This window comes from Diceros bicornis, chromosome 22 (genome assembly GCF_020826845.1).
Source record: "Diceros bicornis minor isolate mBicDic1 chromosome 22, mDicBic1.mat.cur, whole genome shotgun sequence".
Lineage (NCBI taxonomy): Eukaryota > Metazoa > Chordata > Mammalia > Perissodactyla > Rhinocerotidae > Diceros > Diceros bicornis.
The window spans coordinates 55,088,384-55,102,707 of NC_080761.1; the positions used below are offsets into that span (position 1 = coordinate 55,088,384).

The 14,324-nt window shown below is 43.4% G+C and overlaps 1 long non-coding RNA gene across 1 annotated transcript in view; it reads right to left on the bottom strand.

Annotated features, from left to right (window-relative positions):
* The window catches only part of LOC131420197 (uncharacterized), a 52,734-nt gene that overhangs the window by 6,471 nt on the left and 31,939 nt on the right, over positions 1 to 14,324 (bottom strand). Inside the window, exon 3 of the long non-coding RNA XR_009223496.1 lies at positions 5,100 to 5,165. This is a non-coding gene — a long non-coding RNA (uncharacterized LOC131420197). The remainder of the gene's footprint in view (positions 1 to 5,099; positions 5,166 to 14,324) is intronic.

Here is a 14,324-nt window from a genome sequence, read left to right on the forward strand (position 1 = left end):
TCGCTGCTCTCCTCACCCAAACCCTCTCCAGAACCTCTCTTTCCACACTGACCTCTTGTCTATTCTAGAAGTGGGTGGAGGGACTCGAGGCGTCGTAGAACACATGCAGAGTGACTTGACCTTCACTCCGTTGCCAGTATCTCATGGTGGCACCTAGGAAGAGCCTGACTGTAACATCCCATTTTAGGGATCTGCAGTCTTGGTGACTGCCTCATTTGAATAAAAGCCTGAATTTTGGTATCTTAAACTTCTTGCACTTTTATATTCCTAAAAGTAGTCTTTTGAATTAGTAACGCACACACATACCATTCGCTTGGTCCTTTGGCCACAGTGACTCGTTTTCTCTCTGAAATCGCCTGGTTCTTAGAGAAACGTGTTGTCGTCTCAGCCCGTGGCCTTCTCCCATCAGTATTCTATTGGTGACTGGTGAGGCCCAGAGGCAGACCCATCTCATTTTTGGATGTTACAAAGCAGAGGAGGGCTACCATATTGGATGGCAGTCAGGATCCAAAAGCATCTGACAGCCTAGAATGGATGGAGTGACTCTAACCACATGAATTATGATAGGGCTACAATGTCAAGTCAGGTTCCTGTGTTAAACAAAAAATTTTTTTAAGAGGCTAAGTTCACAATTGGGAGAAAAACAATAAAATAACTATATATGGGGAAGAAAAGCTTTAGTTTCCTCTGCTCACTAGGAGTCAGCTCCCAGTGGAGTGTTGGGTTGTGTCAACGCCAAGTGCGCAGACACGAGACAGCTGTCCTCCTGCACCAGTGTGTGTGCAGAGAGGTGCAGGAGTGCACTTTCCTAAGGAGCCCAGCGGGGGTGGGAGGTCTCGTGGCCGTGAAAGAGGAGAAAATATTAAGAAAACGGTTGATAAATTGCCCCAAGAAGGGATGCACCTTATACTGAGTGGTACCGTAAGGGAGAATAAGAACACGTGGATAATAGCCAGAAAGGTTAATCTCCAGCTGTCCTGTGCACCTGTGGGAGCAGTGCAGCAGCAAAGGGCCCACCTGAATCACTGCACCTGCCAGGTTAACCACTAATATGAGCTGTCATGGTGAATAGATCACATTTGGATGCCCTCTGCCTTAGTCATTTTGCTTGATAATTTCAAGGATCTAAAATGTGGTTGGGATGATGTTTAAAATGTTACTCCTTAAAAGGACGGCATAAACAAGCAGTTCCAGACTCACTAGGAACTAAAGAGATCAAGTCCAATTGCACTGTGACACTTCTGTTTCATGATGTGAACTGAGGAAATGCCACTGCCTCTCCTTCCCACTCACAAAGATCCAGAAAATGATATAAAACCCGTTTAAAACCAAATCTATACCTGTACTCAAAAAGTAAGAAACGGAAGCCTCAGAGCACCAAAATTCTTAAGAATTCCCAGAAAGATGGCCATCAGGTAGGCCTCCACGGGGAGGAACCTGTAGCCAGGAAATCAGAGAGGCCCCACCCCGGCCACTGGACACAAGGAGAGGGAGGGGAGCCGAGTGGTCAGCAGTGGGGCGAATGAGGACGCAGCAGCAGGAACAGCTGCTCCTCCCTCCACCTGCCAGAATGGGGAGAGCACGAGCAGGAGTGCGGTGGGGCAGGTTCAGAAAGGCAGCGCATCGCCCAGGGCCAACAGTTCCCCGTAGAACATGTGTAGAACGCACGTAGCATGTGTGTCCCCCACGTAGCCTGCCCAGCAGCACATCCCTCCTTTGTCCTCACTATTATTATTATTGTTTTATTACTGTGTCCATTTTATAAAGGAGAATACTGAGACTATGAGAGGTGGACTTGCAGAAGCTCTCACAGCAGCCAGAACCCAGGCAGGGACTGGGAAAAGGCCGGCCAGCAAGGAATCATCCGGCACTTTAGTGCCTCCCCTGACAAATGAGTGCCTCCTCATTTCCCCTGAGGGAAATGAGACTGGAGGGTCTTTTATCTGCCGGAGAAAAGGGGAGTCTGAGGTGGTGTCCAGGTTGTCAGTGCCTTTTCTCTGTAAATTAGTAAAACTGCTATTTGAGCCTCTGCTTTTCGGCTGCATAACAGTTGTGTAATAACTATTTTTTTTTGTATCTTCAAGGAGCAAATATTCCCAAATAAAAACAGGTAACATCTGTGTCAGTCTTCCATTCACGTGTAGCCCTTTTTTTTTTTAAATCAAATTTCTTTCTTTTTTTTTTTTTTTTTTTTTTGTGTGGGAGATCAGCCCTGAGCTAACATCCGTGCTAATCCTCCTCTTTTTGCTGAGGAAGACCGGCTCTGAGCTAACATCTATTGCCAATCCTCCTTCTTTTTTTCTTCCCCAAAGCCCCAGTAGATAGTTGTATGTCATAGTTGCACATCCTTCTAGTTGCTGTATGTGGGATGCAGTCTCAGCATGGCTGGAGAAGCGGTGCGTCGGTGCACGCCCGGGATCCAAACCCGGGCCACCAGTAGCAGAGCGCGTGCACTTAACCGCTAAGCCACCGGGCCGGCCCAAAACTGGTAGCTTTTAAACCCATTTTGAAAAATAGAAATTATCCCTCAAAAATGAGACTCGTTGGCCACACCCACTTGGTTTGGTTTGTGTGTGTGTTTTGTGGGGCGGGGGTTGGGGTTGTTAAGAAGAAGTACAGCTGTTAGCACGGTTTGTACAGTGTCTCACTACTAGTTGCACCAAAAAAATTTAAATAAGAAAAACCTATCAAGGATTTGAAATTACAGGATACTCAAGATACCAGTGAGGACAGAGAAATAAGAGAAAACTCAGATTATGAACTATAGTTTAATTAGAAGCTGGTGAACTAGAATGTCTTATGGAAAGGTCAGATAAAATACGGCTGGTTTAAAGGCTTTGGCAGTAGTCAGTAGCTTATACCGATTCTAAAGGACATAAGGAAAAAAGTAGTGCAAGAACTAATGGAAATGAGAGGTAGCAGTCCTGGCAATGGAAAACAGGTGACCTTAGAAGGTGACAAAGAGCACTACTGAAAAAGTCAGGAGGGCGTGCAGCTGTCACCACTGCGTCATCAGGCCAGGGACTGCCAAGGTGTTGAGCATTGACAAGTGGAAGGACTTTATAAGGGAAACCAAATAAGCTAGTCACCCAGACAGGTGTAACCGCCGTTTTCAACATCTCTGTCAATCTCGTCCACTTGAGAAGGAAAAGTCACTTGAATGAAGTGCTTGAATGAAGTCCAGGGTTCTGGAGGTCAAGAATATGGCCCTTTTGAAAGCGCCTGTGGAAGAAATCATGAAGACAGGAAAGGAGAGGAAAGGAAGTCATTCAGCAACAATATATATGATTTAACAAAAGGGAGAGGAGGGACGAGAGAAACCTCAGGATGAACCACCTTGACATAAGCAGATATTTCAGTGTAATGAGGCTTGAAAAAAAAAGTTACTCTAGGGCTGGCCTGGTGGCCTAGTGGTTAAGTTCCTGAGCTCTGCTTCGGTGGCCCAGGGTGCGCCGGTTCGGATCCTGGGCATGGACCTACGCACCACTCATCAAGCCATGCTGTGGCGGCATCCCATATACAAAACAGAGGCAGATTGGCACAGATGTTAGCTCAGGGACAATCTTCCTCACCAAAAAAAAAAAAGTTATTCTAACAGCTGTGCTAGATTTCCCATGAAAGAGGGAACTTTCTTTTTGAAAAGATAACTGATGTGCTTCTGGGGTCCCAGGAAAACCCTAAAACCAATGATGTCATCAGGTAGGCTGCTTTACAGAGAATGTGAGAGGAGATGGGGTGGTGGTGGTCTGTGCCTCTCAGGGCGTGGGGACACTGGGGGCTAGTTTTCATGGGAAGAGGGAAGGGAGAGAAGAGAAGGTAGGGAAGGGGACAGGAGGCCCAGGCAGGCCACTGCCGAGCATGTGCAAAAGCATTCTTCCATTTCCTCCTCAAATCGTCAGTAGTGCTCCTAGGCTCTCAGATGCTTTGTGTGCGTGGATTTCTGCTGGGTGCTGGGCTTTCTATCTGGATCAGCTTTCTGCAGAGCAAGGCAGCTCCCCTGGGAGCAGGCACCGAAGGCTGGGTGATGGTGAAGGCTGAGGCCTCGAGGAACCCGCAGAGTCCGGAGGGGACTGGACCTTGACAACCCATGCAACTGAGGCTCCAGACCACCTTATCTGGATCTCAGGGCTTAGGGAGGCCCTGCTAATGATCAATAAATACAAATTGCCTGTGGATACGCAGTTTCGTGCTACGTGCTGTGGAGGAAACATAGCGAAAAGGCAGTATCTCCTTTTGAAGAGTTTTGAATTTGCTTGTGAAAGAAAGACCACAATACTGAAAGTGGTAGCAGCCAGCAGACATTACCGAGAGGTAGAATGTGTGGAGAGTACGCTGTGAGAGAAGCTCAGAGTTTGGGCTGCAGTCATGGCACGGACCTGAGGGACAGCTCAGCAAGAAAAGAACCGGGCTGGAGGGGGAATTAGAAGTCGGACCCGGGATGAGCGGAGAGCAGAGATCTTACCGCCATCCGGGGCAGCTGTGCAGGTATTCTGCATCCCTGGAGAAGTGAATTTATTTAGAGGATTGGTAAGGTATAAAATTCAAAAGTAAATGTACAACCAGTTGCCAAAGGATTTGGAATTCCAGGCTTAAGAGATTGCCCCTGAGTCACTTAGGAATGGCTGTAGGAAACAGTCTTGAAACCGCCTGCTGGAAGATGCAGATGGCAGTCAAGAGTGAGGTCAGGAGAGCAGAGGGCGAGGGTGAAGAGAAAGCTGAGGAAGGCCCGGGAAGAATGTGGGAGAAGGATTCCTGGCCAGGCTGTTCCGGGTGAGAAGAAAAGAATGCTGTGGCTGGACACACAGCAGAGGTCTCAGAAGCTCTCGGGAGGGAGCCGGGCTGAAGCCATGCAGCGCTTGGGGTATGGGCTTGTCCCAATCGCTACACCACGAGGTCCACCGGCCAGCTGTGAACGGACAGTGTGAGCCCTCCGTGTCCCAGGAAGAATGGCCAAGGTCATTGATCTCAGCTGCCGCTCTGAGCCGCCCTTGTGCCCCCGCAGGAAGAGGGGTTCAAAGTTACAGACCGCCTTTATGCATCCACGTCACAAGGTTAGAAATGTCCCAAAGTGCGCAGCAGAGCCACCAACTTCCACTCACCCCTGTCTGGACTCACAGCTTCTCCACTCCGTCCCCCTTGTCCTGTCCACGTGCGTGCTGATTTCTCTGGAGAAAAAGGATGGGGAAGAGTTAGGAAACCAGACAGGGCTGGGCGGGAGAAAGAGGAGTGGTGTAGGCGGGAAGACAGAGACGGGAGGAGCAGCGAGGCAGAGCGGAGGTTTCTCTGCCAGGTGGCAGGTCAGGACCTGCCGAGAAGAGGTGCAATGGGGGGGCTCCTGGAGGGAGAAGGGGGCAGCCGTCCTGGGGGGACGAGGTGGCGGCCTTCATGCGGGACACAAGGCAGGCTCCGAGGTGCAGTCGGCGAGGGAGTCAGGCCAGGGACTGCGGTGGTTCTCCTCTTCTCAGAACTTACCTAGAACGCCTAAGCTCCACAGGACCAGCCTTTTCCTCCAAGCAGTTTCTGTCTGACAGCTCTAAGATGACCCTGTTCTTGGGCCACAAGTCAGGCCAAAGAGCTGAGCAGAAGTGAGCACGCACCCTCGCCTGCCCTCTGTGGCACACGCTCCGCTGCTTCTTCAATTGTCAGCAACGCGGGTCAAGCCATTCCGGGCTTAGGACCACCACCAGCCGGCCGTCGCCAGATTGCTGCTTCTCCCGCTTGAAACCTTAAAACCACATGACCGTGTGGTTTGACAAACAGAAGTCTTTAAAATGTAGCTGAAAAGCTCTCACTTGCCCACGAACATCAGCATTTTCTGAACGCTTCACCAATAATGCATCAGCCAAGCCAGGATTACTGACGAGGGTGGGTTGCAATGAACCTAGCCGTGGTCTTCTACAAAGTACGATAAGTATAAAAATAACTTATTTTTTGCTTCTTTCATTTGTAGTTGCTTTTGTATTGTATGCCAAAGATCATATTTAAGATCATATCTACATCACTGCCCAATGAAATTATGATAATTATTTAGATAATTCAAGTGAAAGAATTCTGAATTTTTTGATATTGTAAATGACTGTCTTTTTAGAAACTCAAGATAATTGTATTCTCCACTTCTCTTGCTGTCAATATGCAAATTAGGCCTCAAGCTTGCAAAACACATGGAAACTCATTTTCCCCAGGTAGAAGGAATCAACCCAGCACCTCCTTGGAGTCACGTGATAAAGCAGAAATGAGGAAGGTGTCACTCTTCGTGCTCATTGAGTTTGAAAGTCAATTAACCTCAGGCCAGAATGTTCTGTGATGGAGAAAAGTGTAATATAATAAATGATGAAAGCAATAAACACTGCTCAGCAGAAGAAAATACAAGAAATTACTAAAACCTACTGCTTTTTGTTTCTCACTGCCTAACGTTTTTGCCAAGGTCTCTGATGCCTAAATGCCATGAATAGAGTACCAAAATTGAACTCTGCCTTAAAAATACAGTAATATGTATTTACAATGGAAACATAATAAAGAATACCAGCAACAGTTCATCTTTTTCTGAGTATGCCTTTCTCAGAACTCAAGGTGTACTTCAAACATAGAAAATTATGGTGAGCGCCAGCCAAGAGCACCAGCAGCATTTCCTCTGCACCCTCCTTCCCCTCCCTTCTCTCCCACAACCAGGACTGGAGGACTAGGTGACAGGGAGACCAGGATGCAGTGACAGCAGATTCGGAAGCTGCATTCAGAGGAATTGCCTGCCTATACTGAGAGGAGTTGTTTTGCCTCAGGGAATGTGGCAGGCCACAGTTGAACTTTCCAATGAGCACACATGCATGAGGCTATGCAGTGCTCTGGGCTTCTGTATGGTGCCACAGACATTATCTTTACTTTGGGGAGCTCTGGCTGTGTCCATCATGGAAATGTGAAGTTACCCTGATGCATTAGTCAGGGTTCTCCAGAGAAACAGAACCAATAGGATATAAGGATGTCTCTATCTCTGTATATCTATCTGCCTATCTATCTATCAATCATCTATCTATCTATCTATCTATCTATCTATCTATCTATCTATCTATCTATCAGCTGTCTATCATTTATCTATCTATCTATCTATCTATCTATCTATCTATCTATCTATCATATATCAATCAATCATCTATCTATCCATCTATAGATTGAGAGAGAGAGAAAGAGAGAGAGAGATTGAGATTTATTATGAGGAATTGGCTTATACTTGTATGAGGGCTGAGAAGTCCCACCATCTGCTGTCTGCAAGATGGAGACCCAGGAGAGCCAGTCCAGTTGTGTAACTTAGGCTGAAGGCCTGGGAGCCAATGGTGTAAATCCCAGTCTGAGGGCAGGAGAAGGTGAGAGGAGATGACCCAGCTCAAGCAATAAGGTGGAGAGAGGGAATTCCCCTTCTTCCATCTTTTTGTTCTATTCAGGCCCTCACCAGATTGGATGAGGCCCACCCACCTTGAGGAGGACAATCTGCTTTACTCAGTCCACCAACTCAGATGCTAACCTCATCCAGAAACACCCTCACAGACACTCCCCAGTCATGTTTAATCTGGGCACCCGATGGCCAGTCAAATTGACCCATAAAATTAACCATCACACCTGCCCAAGCTCACAGAACTGGCAGATGGGGGAACCAGGATATGATTTAGGAGCCATTCCCCTAACCATGTGCACACTGCCTTATCCCTGAACTACTAGTGCTTTTAAAGGCAGAAATCAGAAAGAAAAAGAAGCACGATAAGTATTTTACCCTCCTAGTTTAGGCCCAATCGCCTCATGTCTGTGGGCTACTGCAACATCTCTTCACTTCCAGCTTGTCTTCACCATGTACATCATCACGCCCACTGCTGCACATAGATCTCCCCCCGCCTTTTCAAAACCTCAGTAGGCCCTCTTGTGAATAAATACTAAAAGCCAAACTCCCTTATCTGGAATTTAAAGTCCTCAACATTTTGGCCAATACTAATTTTTCCAGGCTTATCTCCTATTACCTGTGAATTCCAAACTGTGGGTTGCAATCATAATGGATTGTACCATTAATTTAAGAGAAACTAGCCAACTCTTCAAAGGAAGGAATAGATACCATAACAATGCATTATATGTGTAAGTGTAACTTGTGGTTTTGTGAAACACGTATTCTTATATGTTTAAGTGTCCGATATAAAATAGATCTCATTACAGGTCACAGTCAAAGCAGTGTGAAGCAACGACTTCATACCACTGATGTCAGCCGTTCTCCCTGGAGCCCTGGGACCCCATGAAGAGGCTTCAGGGGCCCATGGGAGGCAAGGGAAGTGGAGCAAGGCAGCAGCAGGCCCCTTTAATTAGCGCACTGCTCCTCTTTATCTTGGTATTGGGCTTCAGCTGATAAAAGGTTCTGCTCCTCCCTCCTCTGTGAAGATATTCTTCATCCCGCAAATCCTGCGTGCTCTTCCTATGTCAGATTTCCATAGCACTTACCTGCCCTGGTGTCATTCTATGATGTCTTGTACTATTTATCTTTTCTCCAGCTGAAACAGGTGGCCACCATTCAAGTAGCATTATCCAAAATAAATTCGGATACAAGAAAATTAGAACCAAGCTTTCAAGATAATCATTTGATAGATTAGATAATATTGATTACGTACTACCAGTGTTACTGCCCTTTCCATCTAATAATTAGTTTTCATGTTGTACGTCTAAAACTAATACAACGTTCTGTGTCAATTATATCTCAATTAAAAAATAAATTCTATTAAAAAACCATAAAAATTAGTTCTCTGAAATTGTATCCCTTAAGGACCGCTTGAATAAATTATGCAACCTGACCAGGCTCTAAAAATGCAAAACAAATGTGTCCTAGTATTTTAGACCAGAGATTTCCAACTTTTACTTGTATATACCACAGTCCTAACTGTAAAAAAATATGGAGTACATCTATCTATCCATCCATCCATCCATCCATCCATCCATCCATCCATCCATACAGAGAGACAGAGAGAAAATGCGTGTACTCCAAGTCAGTTAAAACATGAAATATTAGTAAGCTTAATGTATCTTATTTTTAGACAAATAAATATAAAAAGAAATTCCAGTATTCTCCTTGCATCACAGAGGATAATCTTGTAACCGTCCTGGGTGCCATGACCTCACATGCAGACCACTGCTCTGTGTGAGGGGCTCAGAGGAAGAGGGGGAATAGCTCTTCATATACTCGATGAACTAATTTGGGAGTTTCTTTTTAATTTTTTTTTTAAACTATGTTTTAGGACCTCAGTTCAAAGCTCTTAGATGTTTCTGAATTTTGAAGATATACACACATCCCTATTTATTCTTCCTGTTTCTTCTCACCAGCCTGGATTTTAGTAGGTAAGATAGTCTTATTGATATTTTCCAGTTCTGAACTATTTTTGACACATCTCCTGTATCTTGGGCTTGAGTCTGGGTTTGTTTCCTAAGGTGCCTGAGACTTGTCTGCCACTACAAGTTAGCAGGAAAGTCGTGGGCCTGCCAGAGTTCTTTCCAGTGGCCGGGGGAAAGGTGGTCCCACCGGGAGAAGCTGAATGAGGCAGCGGGAACTACATCAAGGTGGGCTTTGAATCCATCAGGAGTTGTGTTTATTCAAGGTTATGATACCCACTTATGGAACAGAAGGCCAAAGAATATAAACCCCCTTTAAAAGCTGTAAGTCCTGTGAGGGCTGGTGTTCAAATAGGCTTTGGGGGAAAGTAATCACCTATTAAAGTTTTTGTGGGGAACATCTCTGGATTAATCTTTTAAAGAAAACCATCTGGTCTCTGAACTTGGAGCTTCTTTAAAATTACAACTGACCCTGAAGTCATTCTATTTTGCTATTTTCTGCCTTGGGTTCCAGCAGCCTTCCCAATATTTGTAAGATATTTGTAAGATCCACCATCTGCTACTGCTTACTATGACTTAGGCTTCCGATGTAATAAAAATATTAATTATTTTAAATAGTACATTTTTAAACTTCTTATCCCCTTTTAGGAATGTTTACTAATGAATCCTTATTAAGGCATTAAGGTAAGTATGCTAATTTATTATTACATATTAGTTTTTCTATAAAAGGAGAACAGCTTGTCTATAATGGTAACAGAAGCTTCAAGAACATCTGCTTTGGAGTTAACTTCTAATAGGCCTCACATGGAACAATCTGTTCTCCATGTACGGGACTCAATCATTGCTTGAGTCTCCGAGAAAAGATGGCACCAAATCAACTACTGCTGGTTTGATTTACACGATTTTTAAGTCATTTTATTTTTGGCTGTAGATATTCTGTTCTTGGAACATACAACGTACTTATAAGAATTCCAAAAAATTCCATTTCTATATTAAGACTAAAGTATTAAATCAGGAGAAGACACATAGAGTAAATTCAAAAAATGCATTTATTGTGAATCTTTGAGGTATTCTTGCCATTTGAAGAATTCCTGCAATGAGTCAGAGGACCAGAGAGCTAAGTAAAAGTAATCTTTCACAACCCACAGGATGTATTTCTGCAGAACTCTTGTTGTGCGATTAACTGCAGTAGAAATTTACTTACAACCAATTTTGCACGTGGCTGTCTGGTTAACTTCTCAAAATACAAATTCGACCAAGCCAATCTTCTGGTTTCTTACCATGTAAACTCAGCTTTGCTACTCAAAGTGTAGTGAGAACCTGACATAGAAGATTCTAGAACTACAGAATCTCAGGCCCCACCCAGAATTAGAATCTGCATTCTAATAAGATCTTCAGGTGATTCAAATATCCTCATTAAAGTTTGAGAGGTAAGACCTACAAGAGCGGCCTCCAAATCTCTGTCTTGTTGAAATTAGTGAAAAATGGAGAATATAGTGATTTTTTTCATAAAGCTAAATGTATTCAACTTTTTTTTTAGGAGAAAATTATAACTCTCCTACATTCTTGGTGGTGTTCCTTGTATAAAATGGTGCTGAATTACAATGATAGTACTTTGGATTTTTACTTAGTAAAATAAAAATTCAACAATTTTATGTTAGCTTTCTATTAATTTTTTTTTACCTGATAAAAGAAATGCAAAAGTCTGGGAGCCTCTGACCTATGGGGCAAAGGCCAAACTCCCTCAAGTGCATGGAAGGCTCCTTAGAATTGTCACCCCTCCCCACCACCCCCCACCTTGTCCTCCAGTCTGTTCTCCAGCCACCGTGTCCTGGTCCTCACCTTGCACAACTCTGGGCTCCACGTGTGAAGTTCCTTCCACTGGGAATCCCAATGTCTGACAATCTCCTTCACTTTCTTCAAGCCCAGTTCAAATTCTACCACTCCGGCGAAGTCCTTCTCAATGGTGTTTCTACTAAGCTTTACCCACACGATGATTATAGTGCTTTTTACATTGTATAAAATACTGCTTGTTTAGGTGTCTGTCAACACATCGAGACAACTGCTCCTCAAAAGCAGACACCAGGTTCTCTCCATCACTGTCTCCTCAACCTCTAAGAAAGACTGACACACACACATGCTCAATATGTATTTGCTGAATGGATCTGACATATTTGGAAATAAGCACTGTCTAAGACAGTTGTCATTAAATACTCCATTTGATAGGATGAAATGGCCAATGGAAAGGCTACTGGTCTAGGAGACCAAGTCTCCAAATCTGGTCTTGGTTTGCCCCTCACTTGCTATGTGACTTTGGTCGAGTCACTGAATCCCTTTGTGCCTCAGTTTCCATATTTGTAAGGCAAGAATACCTGACTTACCTCACTTCACTGAATTATCCTGATGGTGAAAAGGAAAGAATTATGGAAGACCTTTTGAAAGTTAAAAGCTGAAACATTAAACAAATGGTTAGATATAAATATGAAGCAGTAATCTTTTTTTTTTAAACATCCCATTAGAATGCAGACATTCCAAAGTTGAACTCATAGAAACTGAGTAGAGTGGTGGTTGCCAGGGCTGGGGGTAGGGGAAATGGGGACAGGTTGGTAAAAGGAAACAAACTTTCAGTTATAAAATGAATAAGGTCTGAGGATCTAATGTATAACATGATGACTATAGTTGATAACACTGTATTGTATAATTGAAATTTGCTAAGGGAATAGAACTTAAGTATTCTCACACACACACAAAAAAGGTAAATATGTGAGTTGATGGATATGTTAATTAAGTCAATGGTGGTAATCCTTTTACGATGTATACATATATCAAATCACACTGTACACTTTAAATGTATTACAATTTTGTCAATTATACCTCATTAAAGCTGGAGGGAAAAAAAGAATGAAGATATATCATATGAGAGTATTAGGTGACTGTATTAGTGTGCTAAGGATGCCATAAGAAAGTACCACTGACTGAATGGCTTAAACAACAGACATTTATTGTCTCACAGTTCTGCAGGCTGGATGTCTAAGATCAAGGTGTGGACAGGGTTGTTTTCTTCTGAGGTCTCTCTCCTTGGCTTGTAGACAGCTGTCTTCTCCCTGTGTCCTCACATGGTCCACTGTCTGTACGTGTCTGTGTCCTAATTTCTTTTTCATATAAGGACACCAATCATATTGGATTAGGGTCTACCCTAATGACCTCATTTTAACTTTATTATCTCTGTAAAGGCCCTGTCTCCAAATACAGACATATTCTGAGATACTGAGGGTTAGGACTTCAACCTGTGAATTTTGAGGGGACACAATTCAGCCCATAAGTGACTTATTTAACTTTGCATAGTAAGTATCTGGGGGAATTTTAATAAAGCTAAGGTACCTCCTACATGTTTTATCCACTCCACAAATCCAGCCAATTGTTAGGGTTTCCAATTTTTTTCCAACAGTAGGTCATTTCAGAAATGCAGGCACCATTAAATTAACGACAGTGAACCAACGCAGTTCATCCCTGATAAGTGGGATTTGACTCCAACATGACTCAAATAGATAAAGAGGTTTTTATAATATTCTTCAAGTTATAAAAATATGAAAGAAACATAGTATAGAAATATAGAAAGAAAATTTTAAGACTTCTCCTTCTCCAATCTGATCCTCCTAAGATGACCAGTGTTAAGTGGTTCAGTGTGTATTTTTCCATATTAAAAGTGCTTATATATGAAAACTTACACTAAAACATATGCACATATGGGGACTCCATATGGAAGCATTTTCACACCCATTTCACTTTTATCAGTAACCCATCATAATATCTTAGTCTCATGATGTAATTTCAGTGGAATTATACTTAACAGCTCAACACATAAAATCAACACATTTCAATGCGGGAGGGGCAAATCATGTGCCTCCCTCCTGCTGATAACAGTAGGAGGCCCTGGTGCTCCAGTCCTCTCTCGTGCAGACTTTGCCAGTTGGCCACCTAACAACTATTTCCAGTACTCTCCCTCTTGCCATCCTCACAAGACAGAGGCAGGAACAAAGAGATGTTCACTTTCCTAGACTCCCTTGCAGCTTGGGGTGAGAGGTGACCCGATCTGTCAGTGAAATGTAGGGGAAGTCAGCTGTGACTTCTGAGGAAGATGTGTTTCTCCTCCTAACAAAAGAAAGGTGCCTAAAAACACTCTTCTCTGTCATTAGATAAAGTCGTGTGAGGCCACCAGACCAGAGGGAGGGGACTGCAGGGGGGCTCTGACATCCAGAAGAAGAAGAATTCCCTAGGAATTGGGCTACATTGAAATTAAGAACTTCTATTCATCAAAATACACTATTAGGAGAATGAATTATCAATCCATAGATGAGAGAAGATCTCTATCAGTGTAGAGTGAACAAGAGAGTCATAGTGAGAATATATTAAAAATTCCTACAAATCCATAAGAAAAAGGACAGACTTCACAAAAGAGGATATCCAATTGGCTAATACGCATATGAAAAAGTGCCCAACATTCTTAGTTATCAGAGAAATGCAGATGAGACCAACCATAAAACCACCACAATGAGACTCACTAACTATGCACTCACCAGAATGGCCGAAATTAAAAAGCTGAAAATGCCAAGTGTGGACAAAGATATGGAGCAAGTGGAACTTTCCTATGTTGTTGGGAGGAATGTCAATCAGTACAATCACTTCAAAAACCATTTGTCAGTATCTCCTAAAGATGGACATAGGGATTCCTTATAACCCAGCAATTTTGCTTCTAGGTGCATCCCCCATAGAAATGAAGACATATGATGAAGACATAACGTCTCACAAAAACAGGTCCATGAATGTTCATAGCAACATTATTCACAATAGCTAAAAACTGGAAATAACTCAAATATCCATTAACTGTGGAATACATCAATTCATCCTGGTCTATTCACACAGCGAAGTATGTACAACAAAACATGAGCAGTGTGAAGAGATATGAACAACCTGGG